The sequence below is a fragment of the Coenobita brevimanus genome, unplaced genomic scaffold (genome assembly GCF_032717465.1).
Source record: "Coenobita brevimanus isolate Jiangsu-jjx unplaced genomic scaffold, ASM3271746v2 jjx.HiC_scaffold_3709, whole genome shotgun sequence".
NCBI classification, from domain to species: domain Eukaryota; kingdom Metazoa; phylum Arthropoda; class Malacostraca; order Decapoda; family Coenobitidae; genus Coenobita; species Coenobita brevimanus.
Genome location: NW_027644760.1, coordinates 3,609 through 21,014, shown reverse-complemented (window position 1 = coordinate 21,014; position 17,406 = coordinate 3,609). Strand labels below are relative to the sequence as shown.

Genomic DNA, 17,406 nt, shown 5'->3' with positions numbered 1-17,406 from the left:
TTACGTATGTATGTATATGTATGTATGTAGTGTCACGTGTGCATAATGGTCAATTAACTGGTTATGTATGTATGTTTGTCACCAAGGCCGACACATGCAAGCATGTTGGAGCCTTTAAACAACGACAACGTACAACTGCGGACAGATGACACGAGGCCACCCGCTCCATCACCTCGTCGTGCTGTGGTGCACATCTCACTGACAACTGAGTAGCGTCGTGGCTCTGCACTCAGGGGTCCAGCGTGCTACCGTTTCGAAACATAGCTCATTACGTGTCTGACTCAGGCTGGCTTACTCTCGTCTGAATGTAGTAATTCTTAAAAACTATACAAACTGTGTTATGAAATAATATGAAATATTTGTTGTCATGCTTCATTTAAATAACTTTTTACGGTTAATTATGTGTGTAATGGGCGTCAAGAACTGGCCAATGGAGTGGCTTGTTATCGTCGTGCCACAGTGAGCTATTACTGAGTTCATTAGTCATTCCTGATGTCTAATTTGCGCATATTGCTTGTACTTATCTAAAGTGACAAATATAAGGTTATAAGGTTATCGCCCTTATCAGCTTAATGGCTTATGTGCACATGACACTACATACATATACAGTATACATTCATTCGTAACCAAAGGTAATGGATCGTTATGTACAATGACTACCTACCCACATACATACATACGTGGCCAAAGGTAATGGATCACTAAGTGTACATGACTACATACATACATATTTACGTACATATGTACGTAACCAAAGGTCATATGCACATGACATAAGTAACCCAAAGTAATGGATTATGTGCACATGACACTGCATACGTACATACATACCTAACCAGGGGTAATGGATCGTTATACACTACTTAGATACATACAGACGTAACCAGTCAGTGGATCATTATGTGCGGTTCGTACATACGTACATAAAGTTATTGGATCATATGCACATGACTACATATAAATACGTACATGCATATATAGAGACAACCGAAGTCAATGGATCATTATGTGCACATGACATACATATAGATAGATACACACGTAAGCAATGGATCATTATGTGCACATGACTACGTACATGCATACATAGGTATACACGTAACCATAGGTAATGGATCATGTGCACATGACATACATACATACATAGGCTAACCAGAGTTAACCCTAGGGAAGAAAATTATACCAAAAATACAAGACTACATTTTATCAGTACAAATTAAACCATATGGAAATGTAAAAATAAGTCATCCTTGATATATTTACCCAAAAATCGTAAAGAAATGGTGCCATTAGTACTAGTTTGGACTAAATTCTAAACAGGAACTATAACAAATTAGTGGAATTGGAGTCATTTGTATTGCATTGTGAATTAGGGGCAACAAGGCCCCAATTAACCCTTGTTGAACAATCATGGAATGTCAACATGGCTGTCCAGCGAACGCAGCCGTCTACCCTGAGTGAATGATAGTTGGCATTTATTGTACGTGCGTTTTCAGGTTTATGCTAATGATACATATATATGTTATGTACTGTAATGCATTTTGTATGTGAATTTATTGATACATGTGTATTGTGTCATTACAACATGTACACTCGCTCCAGAAAGTATCGGTGCAGAATATGTGTTGAATATTATGACACACTGAACAAAGGAAACTGGAAATTGCGATTCTGTCCTCTCACACGCAGGCATCTCTAACAATAGATAACTGCTGTATCAGATACCTCTTATGTCCTTCATAATGAGTAGGCAATGGCCGTAAATGTTATAATATATACAGGTCTTAACGGGCTATCACTGCCACATGGTCGAATCATTCCCGATGACATCGGACCCACAGTGCACCGATACTCTCTGCAGCGAGTACACATATTACATATATGTATATTTTTCTATTTTCTTATCGGTAAAACTACATACACATTCATAGATACATGATTACATACATGCATACATTCTTGCATACATACATATATACGTAACCACAACAAAGAGACACCATACCCTCAAACAACAAGCACTGTCATCAATCACTTTTCACAAGTCAGCCATCTAAACCACCATCCCAAAGACCGGCGTATCATCCGACGTAAGCGACAGTTCCCCACAAACTCAGACTACGCACCTTTCACTTATAACCAGACGAAGCACGTCATTAACAACCTCAAGCACTCATCTGCCGGTGGACCAGACAACATAAGCAACATTCACCTTAAACACCTATGACCACAAGGCATACAAGCACTCGCCAACATATCAAACAACAGCTACTCACACAACATAATACCCAACATCTTGAAGCATGGCAATATCATCACTAACCCTAAACCCAACAAAGACTCCACGTTACCCTCGTCACATCGCCCCATCACACTCCTCTGCACCCCTTCTTAAGTCACTGAACGACTGATAGTACAACAAGTCACACCTCACATTCCCCTAGCCCAGTCACATCATGGCTTTAGGCCACTACACTCCACAAACACCCTTCTTACAGACCTTACACAGAGAGTTTTCGATGGCATGAATTCAGCTAGGCCACCACACAGAACAATCCTAATCACACTAGACATTAGCAGAGCTTTTGATGCCATCCCCCGCCACAACCTCACAAACAAAATACTCAAACATGCACAATAAAAAAACGATGGCTGGCAAACTACTTAGCGGGCAGATGTGCACACGTAACATTTGCCGGTCAGTCTTCTGACCCCTACACTCTTTAACCTATACATACACGACGTACCCGCACCCCACACACCACAGATACACATAGCTTGCTATGCAGATGATATAACACGTACGCACCAAAACGCAAACACAGCTGCACACATCATTCAACGTTACCTCAACACACTACACGAATGGTTCACCACAAACAGGCTCAAACTAGCCCCAGCCAAATCTACAGTGACTCTTCTCACAAACTGGACAGCAGAACATTCACATCCCACACCTCACCACAAACAACACTCCCCTACCACACACACACACAAAATCCTTGGTGTAAAGCCGGGTACACACACGCGAACAGAACATCGTAACTTAACCCCGTCGTGTAACAAAAACGCCTATGTGGACGGGACCTCGTAACGTCACTGGTAACAACCGAGCGAACATATATGTTATGCGTTGAGCTTCGCTACCGATCCACCAATTGTCGGTTTTTGCGCGTCGCATCAAACGATGTTACAGGGTGAGGTTACGCAATGTGTGGACGGGACGTGTGTCCGACACCTATCAACTGGGTACAGCCGCTACGCCGAGTCTGCTCAGTAATCAGTATGAGGCTGGTCCCTAAACAAAAATATATATAACAGGTTTTTAGAGTAATGTACCACTGTGACTGCCCCCATTTTCTTTCCTTTCTCCTCTTCACTGTATGATAATGTATATAAATATACGCGGCAGCTGCGACAGGTAAACTTGCCATTGTGAGAACAACCTCCAACACGGACTGACTCCGACTGTTAGAGGTGGGACGCATGACAGCTAATGACGCGACGAGGTTCGGTTACTAACTCATCATTTCCACACCTTGTTACCCCTATCTTCGTTGCCCAACACGGCCTTGTTACGATACGGTGTTCTGTTCGCGTGTGTGTACCCGGCTTAACATACAGTACATCAGTGTCATTTAAACAACACATCACAAACATTAAAGTAACACCAAGACTCAGTGCCTGGAGGTCACTTGCCCATACAACATTCGGACACAACAAAGAAACCATCACCACAGTATACAAACAATACATACGTACAGTGATGAATTATGCAAGCCCTGCCTGGGCTTCTAACCTCACCAAAACACACTACAACACTCTACAGACCATACAGAACAAGGCCCTAAAAATACTCACACGCTGCACAGCTACCACACCCACAGCCTGGCACTGCTGAGCCACTCACGGACATTGAGGGGACTGGCACCGCCTCTTGTGGTATCACACTAACATTAGGAGGTGCCTTTTGTGGCGTCACTATAACACGAGTCAGACGTACCTGTATCTCCCACATTTTCAGTACATTGTATCACAGTCTCCGGTTCTTCACCATCCGTGTCAATATCGTGGCTATCTAGGGGTTCCATTATAATTTCCTAAGGGAAAATGGTACTATTGACCATATCCTCCAACTGCTGGTCAGTCAACGCCCGTGGTCTTGAGCGTGACATAATGACTTATCGTGACTGGTGTAAAAATAGAAAACAAAACACACGCAAATTAGCCACACACACTGTTAGATGTTACGACTAGTAATATCAAACCATATTTCAGCTCTAGACACTCACTGATGTTCAGTAGATTAGCACACAAGCGTAGGTAATGACTGTCAAAATATTTGTGACAGACAAGGTCTCCTTCACTATCGGTAACCGTTTCCAAATGGTACCGCTGCTACTTGCCACGACGTAAATTTACGGAGGATGTGGGGATCACGTGTACTCCCTCGCATCTGATCCAGGACTGCTGGTGCTGCATGCCAGGCAGTGTCGCTATGAATGCTTCAATTGTCGTGTTATTGGCGGAAGTTCAAAGCCCCGAATCACTGTGGTATCAATTGGATCCAGAGTACTTGTCATTCGATCGTTATGTGCATATGACAACACACATACATTCATAGATACATGATTACGTACATGCATACATTCTTGCATACATACATATATACGTAACCCAAGGTAAGGGATGATGTGCACATGACACATACATACAGACATAACCAAAGGTAAGGGATCATTGTGTACACATGACATACATACATTACTAAAATTAATGGATCGTATGCACATGACACATACATACATGTGTAACCAATGTTGATGGATTGGTATGTGCACATGGCATACAATTATACATACGGTACATAAATAACCAGAGTTATTGGATCATGTGCACGTAACACTATATACATACATACAGACGTAGAGTTAATGGATCATTATGTGCACATGCCATGGATACATGTGTACTTCACACCAGAAATTCAAGGCCTCATCAAACAACGGGACACACTACGACACTCCCCAACACTCCATACACAAGACACCGTACAACAAATACAAATGCAAGACCTCAACACTCAAATAAACAATAAAATATCAGAACAGCAAGCACTAAACTGGAAAAATTACCTCCAAACACTTGACCGCAAAACAAACATCAGCAAAGTCGACGAAACACTAAACAGCATCACACTTTCCAACAGCAACACCACACAATCACACGCTGTCATCACAACAAAGAGACACCATACCCTCAAAGAACAAGCACTGTCATCAATCACTTTTCACAAGTCAGCCATCTAAACCACCATTCCAAAGACCGGCGTATCATCCGACGTAAGCGACAGTTCCCCACAAACTCAGACTACGCACCTTTCACTTATAACCAGACGAAGCACGTCATTAACAACCTCAAGCACTCATCTGCCGGTGGACCAGACAACATAAGCAACATTCACCTTAAACACCTATGACCACAAGGCATACAAGCACTCACCAACATATCAAACAACAGCTACTCATACAACATAATACCCAACATCTTGAAGCATGGCAATATCATCACTAACCCTAAACCCAACAAAGACCCTACGTTACCCTCGTCACATCGCCCCATCACACTCCTCTGCACCCCTTCTTAAGTCACTGAACGACTGACACTACAACTAGTCACACCTCACATTCCCCTAGCCCAGTCACATCATGGCTTTAGGCCACTACACTCCACAAACACCCTTCTTACAGACCTTACACAGAGAGTTTTCGATGGCATGAATTCAGCTAGGCCACCACACAGAACAATCCTAATCACACTAGACATTAGCAAAGCTTTTGATGCCATCCCCCGCCACAGCCTCACAAACAAAATACTCAAACATGCACAATAAGAAAACGATGGCTGGCAAACTACTTAGCAGGCAGATGTGCACACGTAACATTTGCCGGTCAGTCTTCTGACCCGTACACTCTTTAACCTATACATACACGACGTACCCACACCCCACGCACCACAGATACACATAGCTTGCTATGCAGATGATATAACAATACGCACCAAAACGCAAACACAGCTGCACACATCATTCAACCTTACCTCAACACACTACACGAATGGTTCACCACAAACAGGCTCAAACTAGCCCCAGCCAAATCTACAGTGACTCTTCTCTCAAACTGGACAGCATAACATTCACATGCCACACCTCACCATAAACAACACTCCCCTACCACACACACACACACAAAATCCTTGGTGTAAAGCCGGGTACACACACGCGAACAGAACATCGTAACTTAACCCCGTCGTGTAACAAAAACGCCTGTGTGAACGGGACCTCGTAACGTCACTGGTGACACCCGAGCGAACATATATGTTATGCGTTGAGCTTCGCTGCCGATCCACCAATTGTCGGTTTTTGCGCGTCGCATCAAACGATGTTACAGGGTGAGGTTACGCAATGTGTGGACGGGACGTGTGTCCGACACCTATCAACTGGGTACAGCCGCTACGCCGAGTCTGCTCAGTAATCAGTATGAGGCTGGTCCCTAAACAAAAATATATATAACAGGTTTTTAGAGTAATGTACCACTGTGACTGCCCCCATTTTCTTTCCTTTCTCCTCTTCACTGTATGATAATGTATATAAATATACGCGGCAGCTGCGACAGGTAAACTTGCCATTGTGTGAACAACCTCCAAACACGGACTGACTCCGACTGTTAGAGGTGGGACGCATGACAGCTAATGACGCGACGAGGTTCGGTTACAGACTCATCATTTCCACACCTTGTTACCCCTATCTTCGTTGCCCAACACGGCCTTGTTACGATACGGTGTTCTGTTCGCGTGTGTGTACCCGGCTTAACATACAGTACATCAGTGTCATTTAAACAACACATCACAAACATTAAAGTAACACCAAGACTCAGTGCCTGGAGGTCACTTGCCCATACAACATTCGGACACAACAAAGAAACCATCACCACAGTATACAAACAATACATACGTACAGTGATGAATTATGCAAGCCCTGCCTGGGCTTCTAACCTCACCAAAACACACTACAACACTCTACAGACCATACAGAACAAGGCCCTAAAAATACTCACACGCTGCACAGCTACCACACCCACAGCCTGGCACTGCTGAGCCACTCACGGACATTGAGGGGACTGGCACCGCCTCTTGTGGTATCACACTAACATTAGGAGGTGCCTTTTGTGGCGTCACTATAACACGAGTCAGACGTACCTGTATCTCCCACATTTTCAGTACATTGTATCACAGTCTCCGGTTCTTCACCATCCGTGTCAATATCGTGGCTATCTAGGGGTTCCATTATAATTTCCTAAGGGAAAATGGTACTATTGACCATATCCTCCAACTGCTGGTCAGTCAACGCCCGTGGTCTTGAGCGTGACATAATGACTTATCGTGACTGGTGTAAAAATAGAAAACAAAACACACGCAAATTAGCCACACACACTGTTAGATGTTACGACTAGTAATATCAAACCATATTTCAGCTCTAGACACTCACTGATGTTCAGTAGATTAGCACACAAGCGTAGGTAATGACTGTCAAAATATTTGTGACAGACAAGGTCTCCTTCACTATCGGTAACCCTGTTTCCAAATGGTACCACTGCTACTTGCCACGACGTAAATTTACGGAGGATGTGGGGATCACGTGTACTCCCTCGCATCTGATCAACGACTGCTGGTCCTGCATGCCAGGCAGTGTCGCTATGAATGCTTCAATTAACGTGTTATTGGCGGAAGTTCAAAGCCCCGAATCACTGTGGTATCAATTGGATGCAGAGTTACTTGTCATTCGATCGTTATGTGCATATGACAACACACATACATTCATAGATACATGATTACATACATGCATACATTTTTGCATACATACATATATACGTAACCCAAGGTAAGGGATGATGTGCACATGACACATACATACAGACATAACCAAGGGTAAGGGATCATTGTGTACACATGACATACATTCATTACTAAAATTAATGGATCGTATGCACATGACACATACATACATGTGTAACCAATGTTGATGGATTGGTATGTGCACATAACACTATATACCTATACATACATATAGATGTAGAGTTAATGGATCATTATGTGCACATGCCATGGATACATGTGTACGCAAGAACTCAACACTCAAATAAACAATAAAATATCAGAACAGCAAGCACTAAACTGGAAAAATTACCTCCAAACACTTGACCGGAAAACAAACATCAGCAAAGTCTACGAAACACTAAACAGCATCACACTTTCCAACAGCAACACCACACAATCACACGCTGTCATCACAACAAAGAGACACCATACCCTCAAACAACAAGCACTGTCATCAATCACTTTTCACAAGTCAGCCATCTAAACCACCGTCCCAAAGACCGACGTATCATCCGACGTAAGCGACAGTTCCCCACAAACTCAGACTACGCACCTTTCACTTATAACCAGACGAAGCACGTCACTAACAACCTCAAGCACTCATCTGCCGGTGGACCAGACAACATAAGCAACATTCACCTTAAACACCTATGACCACAAGGCATACAAGCACTCGCCAACATATCAAACAACAGCTACTCACAACATAATACCCAACATCTTGAACCATGGCAATATCATCACTAACCCTAAACCCAACAAAGACCCTACGTTACCCTCGTCACATCGCCCCATCACACTCCTCTGCACCCCTTCTTTAGTCACTGAACGACTGATAGTACAACAAGTCACACCTCACATTCCATTAGCCCAGTCACATCATGGCTTTAGGCCACTACACTCCACAAACACCCTTCTTACAGACCTGAAATTCAACCTTACCTCAGCACACTACACGAATGGTTCACCACAAACAGGCTCAAACTAGCCCCAGGCAAATCTACAGTGACTCTTCTCACAAACTGCACAGCAGAACTGTCACATCCCACACCTCACCATAAACAACACTCCCCTACCACACACACACACACACACAAAATCCTTGGTGTAAAGCGGGTACTCACACGCGAACAGAACATCGTAACTTAACCCCGTCGTGTAACAAAAACGCCTATGTGGACGGGACCTCGTAACGTCACTGGTAACACCCGAGCGAACATATATGTTATGCGTTGAGCTTCGCTGCCGATCCACCAATTGTCGGTTTTTGCGCGTCGCATCAAAGGATGTTACAGGGTGAGGTTACGCAATGTGTGGACGGGACGTGTGTCCGCCACCTATCAACTGGGTACAGCCGCTACACCGAGTCTGCTCAGTAATCAGTATGAGGCTGGTCCCTAAACATAAAAATATATAACACAGGTTTTTAGAGTAATGTACCACTGTGACTGCCCCCATTTTCTTTCCTTTCTCCCCTTCATTGTATGATACTGTATATAAATATACGCGGCAGCTGCGACCGGTAAACTTGCCATTGTGAGAACAACTTCCAAACACGGACTGACTCCGACTGTTTGAGGTGGGACGCATGACAGTTCGCGACGCGACGAGGTTCGGTTACAGACTCATCATTTCCACTCCTTGTTACCCGTATATTCGTCGCCCAACACGGCATTGTTACGATACGGTGTTCTGTTCGCGTGTGTGTACCCGGCTTAACATACAGTACATCAATGTCATTTAAACAACACATCACAAACATTAAAATAACACTAAGACTCAATGCCTCGAGGTCACTTGCCCATACAACATTCGGACACAACAAAGAAACCATCACCACAGTATACAAACAATACATACGTACAGTGATGAATTATGCAAGCCCTGCCTGGGCTTCTAACCTCACCAAAACACACTACAACACTCTACAGACCATACAGAACAAGGCCCTAAAAATACTCACACGCTGCACGGCTACCACACCCACAGCCTGGCACTGCTGAGCCACTCACGGACATTGAGGGGACTGGCACTGCCTCTTGTGGTATCACACTAACATTAGGAGGTGCCTTTTGTGGCGTCACTATAACACGAGTCAGACGTACTTGTATCTCCCACATCTTCAGTACATTGTATCACAGTCTCCGGTTCTTCACCATCCGTGTCAATATCGTGGCTATCTAGGGGTTCCATTATAATTTCCTAAGGGAAAATGGTACTATTGACCATATCCTCCAACTGCTGGTCAGTCAACGCCCGTGGTCTTGAGCGTGACATAATGACTTATCATGACTGGTGTAAAAATAGAAAACAAAACACACACAAATTAGCCACACACACTGTTAGATGTTACGACTAGTAATATCAAACCATATTTCAGCTCTAGACACTCACTGATGTTCACTAGATTAGCGCACAAGCGTAGGTAATGACTGTCAAAATATTTGTGACAGACAAGGTCTCCTTCACTATCGGTAACCATGTTTCCAAATGGTACCACTGCTACTTGCCACGACGTAAATTTACGGAGGATGTGGGGATCACGTGTACTCCCTCGCATCTGATCCACGACTGCTGGTCCTGCATGCCAGTGTTGCTATGATTGCTTCAATTAACGTGTAATTGGCGGAAGTTCAAAGCCCCGAATCACTGTGGTATCAATTGGATGCAGAGTTACTTGTCATTCGATCGTTATGTGCATATGACAACACACATACATTCATAGATACATGATTACATACATGCATACATTCTTGCATACATACATATATACGTAACCAAAGGTAAGGGTCATGTGCACATGACACATACATACAGACATAACCAAAGGTAAGGGATCATTGTGTACACATGACATACATACATTACTAAAATTAATGGATCGTATGCACATGACACATACATGTGTAACCAATGTTGATGGATTGGTATGTGCACATAACACTATATACTTATACATACATATAGATGTAGAGTTAATGGATCATTATGTGCACATGCCATGGATACATGTGTACGCAAGAACTCAACACTCAAATAAACAATAAAATATCAGAACAGCAAGCACTAAACTAAAAATTACCTCCAAACACTTGACCGCAAAACATCAGCAAAGTCTACGAAACACTAAACAGCATCACACTTTCCAACAGCAACACCACACAATCACACGCTGTCATCACAACAAAGAGACACCATACCCTCAAACAACAAGCACTGTCATCAATCACTTTTCACAAGGCAGCCATCTAAACCACCATCCCAAAGACCGGCGTATCATCCGACGTAAGCGACAGTTCCCCACAAACTCAAACTACGCACCTTTCACTTATAACCAGACGAAGCACGTCATTAACAACCTCAAGCACTCATCTGCCGGTGGACCAGACAACATAAGCAACATTCTCCTTAAACACCTATGACCACAAGGCATACAAGCACTCGCCAACATATCAAACAACAGCTACTCATACAACATAATACCCAACATCTTGAAGCATGGCAATATCATCACTAACCCTAAACCCAACAAAGACCCCACGTTACCCTCGTCACATCGCCCCATCACACTCCTCTGCACCCCTTCTTAAGTCACTGAACGACTGACACTACAACAAGTCACACCTCACATTCCCCTAGCCCAGTCACATCATGGCTTTAGGCCACTACACTCCACAAACACCCTTCTTACAGACCTTACACAGAGAGTTTTCGATGGCATGAATTCAGCTAGGCCACCACACAGAACAAGCCTAATCTCACTAGACATTAGCAAAGCTTTTGATGCCATCCCCCGCCACAACCTCACAAACAAAATACTCAAACATGCACAGTAAGAAAACGATGGCTGGCAAACTACTTAGCAGGCAGATGTGCACACGTAACATTTGCCGGTCAGTCTTCTGACCCGTACACTCTTTAACCTATACATGCACGGCGTACCCACACCCCACACACCACAGATACAAATAGCATGCTATGCAGATGATATAACAATACGCACCAAAACGCAAACACAGCTGCACACATCTTTCAACCTTACCTCAACACTACACGAATGGTTCACCACAAACAGGCTCAAACTAGCCCCAGCCAAATCTACAGTGACGCTTCTCACAAACTGGACAACAGAACAGTCACATGCCACACCTCACCATAAACAACACTCCCCTACCACACACACACACACAAAATCCTTGGTGTAAAGCGGGTACACACACGCGAACAGAACATCGTAACGTAACCCCGTCGTGTAACAAAAACGCCTATGTGGACGGGACCTCGTAACGTCACTGGTAACACCCGAGCGAACATATGTTATGCGTTGAGCTTCGTTGCCGATACACCAATTGTCGGTTTTTGCGCGTCGCATCAAAGGATGTTGCAGGGTGAGGTTATGCAATGTGTGGACAGGACGTGTGTCCGACACCTATCAACTGGGTACAGCCGCTACGCCGAGTCTGCTCAGTAATCAGTATGAGGCTGGTCCCTAAACAAAAATATATGACACAGGTTTTTAGAGTAATGTACCACTGTGACTGCCCCCATTTTCTTTCCTTTCTCCTCTTCACTGTATGATAATGTATATAAATATACGCGGCAGCTGCGACAGGTAAACTTGCCATTGTGTGAACAACCTCCAAACACGGACTGACTCCGACTGTTAGAGGTGGGACGCATGACAGTTCGCGACTCGACGAGGTTCGGTTACGGACTCATCATTTCCACACCTTGTTCCCCGAATCTTCGTCGCTCAACACGGCCTTGTTACGATACGGTGTTCTGTTCGCGTGTGTGTACCCAGCTTAACATACAATACATCAATGTCATTTAAACAACACATCACAAACATTAAAGGACTTTGGTTTCTTGATGCCTCGAGGTCACTTGCCCATACAACATTCGGACACAACAAAGAAACCACCACCACAGTATACAAACAATACATACGTACAGTGATGAATTATGCAAGCCCTGCCTGGGCTTCTAACCTCACCAAAACACACTACAACACTCTACAGACCATACAGAACAAGGCCCTAAAAATAATCACATGCTGCACAGCTACCACACCCACAGACCACCTACATCAAGAAACCAAAGTCCTCAAAGTCAAGGATCACCTGGACAGAGGCACCCAGTTTCTTGCTGCAGTCTCCACAAACCTACAACATCCACTACAGTACATGGCAGCACATCCAACCACACCAAGGAACATCAAAACTACACCCAGCACACGATACCATACACAAATACTGTCATCTCTCCCCTCTCGCCCACCGCAAACCAGCTTCCAGAAGCATATCCACACTCATATCACTCGCCGCTCCATTCAGTCTCTTAAAGACAATACACAGCTGCATGCACGGGCTCCTGACATCCACCCTTCTGAATCCTATCTTCCTCGTGAGGACATGGTCCACCTGGCCAGGCTGAGATGTGGGCACCATCCAGCCCTCTTAAACTACCATAAGGGGCTGGATGACTCCGTCGCTGATGCCTGTCCAGGATGCAACACAGCACCCCATACTATTAAGCACATTATGGAAGACTGCATTGCATACAATCACCTACGCCAACAACACAACATACACTCTTGGAGAGCTCTGTGGGAAAGCCCGGTCTCGGCCATGGCCTTCCTAAGGGACTCGGGGCTGTTCGGCCAGACTGCCTCGGGAACAACAACTACTACAATTGTGTACTTAATGGATGATGTGCACATGACATACATACGTAACAAGTTAATTGATCATTATGTGCACATGACGTACATACACATGCATATGCACATGGATCATTATGTGTACATGAATATGTGCACGACACACACACATCCACTCACACAAACACCGATATTACGCAAGTATTGTATGGAAGGGGGTATGAAAAACCGTATACTTTTTTGTATGAAGGCTTTCACCTATTTGTTCCTATTGAACGCCGTTGTTTTTAGCATATTTATTGCTTGGATTCGATAGGTAATGCCTTAATCTGTTGGGTATTTCATTTTGAGACGAATATATTATATATTTACGTCACAAATTCATGTTTTTGTTCCAATATTTTTCCCATTTGTGCCTATTGAACCCAATTGGTGTTGGCATATTTATTAATTGGGTTCGATAGGTCATGCATAGATCTACTACCTGTTTCATTTTGAGACGAATCTGTAAGATATTTACGTCAAAAAATCATTTTTAACCAAAATTGCCTATTACCTATTTCCCCTTGAGAGGTAGGTTGATGAAACCTTGCTCAGTCGATCGGGAAGGAAAAAGTAGGTCCAGGTTATAAAAAGGGGCGACCTATTCGCTCCATTTTGCTCTAAAATGCACCGTTTTCGAGATATGGCCGATTTTCTGTTTTTTGCCTCAAAATCGGCCTCCAAACCGCTGATTTTCACCACGATTTTGTGCAAGGTGACCGTCATCCTCCTCTCTTTTTCCCTCACCTCGTCCTCCGTATCATTCCTTCTCCCCAAGTCCCCATCCTACGTCTCCTGCTCCTCTTTTTCTTCCCCCCCACCTCCTTCCTTTCCTCCTCCAACCCCTTCTCATCCCTCCCCCTCCTTTCCTTTCATTTCCCCTTCCCTCCTCCTCCTCCTCCTCCCCTCTCCTCTCCCTCCCCTCCTCCTACCCCCTCCCCCTTCTCCCCTCTCCCACCTCCGCTCCTCTCCCCTTCCCCTCCGCTCTTCTCTCCCTCTTCCATTCCCCCCTTCCCCTCCCTCCTCCTCCTCTTCTCATCCCCCCCTTTCCTCCCCCTCCGCTCCTCATTCCCCCTCCCCCTCCCCTCCTTTCCCCTCTTCCTTCCCCTCCGCACTTCTCTCCCCCCTCCATTCCCCCCTCCCCTCCTCCTTCCCCTTCTCATCCCCCCCTTTCCTCCCCCTCCGCTCCTCATTCCCCCTCCCCCTCTTCCTTCCCCTCCGCATTTCTCTCCCCCCTCCATTCCCCCCTCCCCTCCTTCCCCTTCTCATCCCCCCTTCCCTCCCCCTCCCCTCCTTCCCCTTTTCATCCCCCCTCCCCTCCTTCCCCTTCTCATCCCCCCTTCCCTCCCCCTCCTCATCCCCCCTTCCCTCCCCCTCCCCTCCTTCCCCTTCTCATCCCCCCTTCCCTCCCCCTCCTCTCCTTCCCCTTCTCATCCCCCCTTCCCTCCCCCTCCTCTCCTTCCCCTTCTCATCCCCCTTTCCCTCCCCCTCCTCTCCTTCCCCTTCTCATCCCCCCTTCCCTCCTCCTCCCCTCCTTCCCCTTCTCATCCCCCCTTCCCTCCCCCTCCCCTCCTTCCCCTTCTCATCCCCCTTCCCTCCCCCTCCTCTCCTTCCCCTTCTCATCCCCCCTTCCCTACCCCTCCTCTCCTTCCCCTTCTCATCCCCCCTTCCCTCCCCCTCCTCTCCTTCCCCTTCTCATCCCCCCTTCCCTCCTCCTCCCCTCTCCTCTCCCTCCCCTCCTCCTACCCCCTCCCCCTTCTCCCCTCCTCCATTCCCCCCTCCCCCTCCTTCCTCCTCTTCTCCTCCTCCCCTTCTTATCCCCCCCTTTCCTCCCCCTCCCCTCCTTTCCCCTCCGCACTTCTCTCCCCCCTCCCCTCCTTCCCCTTCTCATTCCCCCTTCCCTCCCCCTCCCCTCCTTCCCCTTCTCATCCCCCCTTCCCTCCCCCTCCTCTTCTCCTCCTCCCCTTCTTATCCCCCCCTTACCTCCCCCTCCCCTCCCATCCCCATCGCCCATCCCTCCCCCTCCCCTCCTTCCCCTTCTCATCCCCCCTTCCCTCCCCCTCCCCTCCTTCCCCTTCTCATCCCCCTTCCCTCCCCCTCCCCTCCTTCCCCTTCTCATCCCCCCTTCCCTCCCCCTCCTCATCCCCCCTTCCCTCCCCCTCCCCTCCTTCCCCTTCTCATCCCCCTTCCCTCCCCCTCCCCTCCTTCCCCTTCTCATCCCCCTTCCCTCCCCCTCCTCTCCTGCCCCTTCTCATCCCCGAATCCCTCCCCGGCCCCTCCTTGCCCTTCTCATCCCACTTCCATCCCCGTGCCCTCCTTCCCGTTATATTCCCCCTTCCCTCCCCCTCCTCTCCTTCCCCTTCTCATCTCCCCTTCCCTCCCCCTCCCCTCCTTCCCCTTCTCATCCCCCTTCCCTCCCCCTCCCCTCCTTCCCCTTCTCATCCCCCTTCCCTCCCCCTCCTCTCCTTCCCCTTCTCATCCCCCTTCCCTCCCCCTCCCCTCCTTCCCCTTCTCATCCCCCCTTCCCTCCCCCTCCTCTCCTTCCCCTTCCCCTTCCCTCCCCCTCCCCTCTCCTCTCCCTCCCCTCCTTCCCTCTCCCACCTCCGCTCCTCTCCCCTTCCCCTCCGTTCTTCTCTCCCTCCTCCATTCCCCCCTCCCCCTCCTTCCTCCCCTTGTCATCCCCCTCCTCCTCCGCTCCTCATTCCCCCTCCCCTCCGCACTTCTCTCCCCCTTCCCCTTCTTCCCCCTCCTCTCCTCATTCCCCCTCTTCCTTCTCCGCACTTCTCTCCCCCCTCCCCTCTTTTCTCCTCTTCCCCTCCGCACTTCTCTCCCCCCTCCCTTCTTCCTTCCCCTTCTCATCCCCCCTTCCCTCCCTTTCTCATGAAGTAACATGTTGGCTATACACCAGTACTTAGGACACAGAAAAACCATTTTGTATGCATCAATTTATTTTGTACTTTTGTCAGTTACAATTTAACAATATACTCTTCATCTTAACCTGGCCGAAAAGGTAAGTAGCACTGAATATGGCTGCTTATAAAAATTCTCAGAAACACCGAACTCAATATATATTACCAGTTCAGACGGGGGGGGGGGATAGAGACAGGCAGAGGAAGTGGGTGAGAGAGGGGGGGGGACAAAGAAAGGGAGCCAGATGGAGTGGGAAAGAGGAGAGAGGCAGTGGAAGGAAAATGGTATCAGCCAACAGGTCCCCTGGACCATCCTTTATCTCATCTCAGCCAACAACTGGGGGGCGCGGTAGCACAGTGGTAGCGCGTTGGACTTGTAATCTGGGGGATTGAAAGTTCGAGCTTCGCCCGGGCTGCCGCGCCGGGAGGGGTAGCTCCCGCCTGTAACCCTAGCGGGGCTATATAGTCCAATACAGGGCTTAGCTTGGGGAACTCCATTTTCTCCCATTTCATCTCGGCCAACATCTCCTGAATCCTCGATCTCATCTCAGCCAACAGGTCACCTAGGCCGTTTTCGATCTGATTTCAGCCAGCATATTACCTGGGCTGACAGTCTGATCTCGTCCATTACGCATCCTGAGCCGTTTTTGATCATCCATTGGTTCCCTGGGCTGTCTTTGATCTGATCTAAGCCAACAAGTTACCTGGGCAGTCTAGTCTGATCTTGTCCAATAGGTGTCCTGGGCTGTCTTCAATCTGATCTTGGGCAACATGTCAACTGGGCCACCGCTCCTTGATCAGATCTCGGGCACCAGTTGATAATCAACAAGGTCTCCTCCGAGCTAAAGCACCTCAATA

At 46.8% G+C, this 17,406-nt stretch overlaps 1 pseudogene; it reads right to left on the bottom strand.

The window, feature by feature from the left end:
• Nucleotides 1-17,176, bottom strand: part of LOC145390248 (small ribosomal subunit protein uS10m-like) — a 32,634-nt pseudogene extending 15,458 nt beyond the window's left edge.
• Between the last annotated feature and the right edge of the window lie 230 nt (nt 17,177-17,406).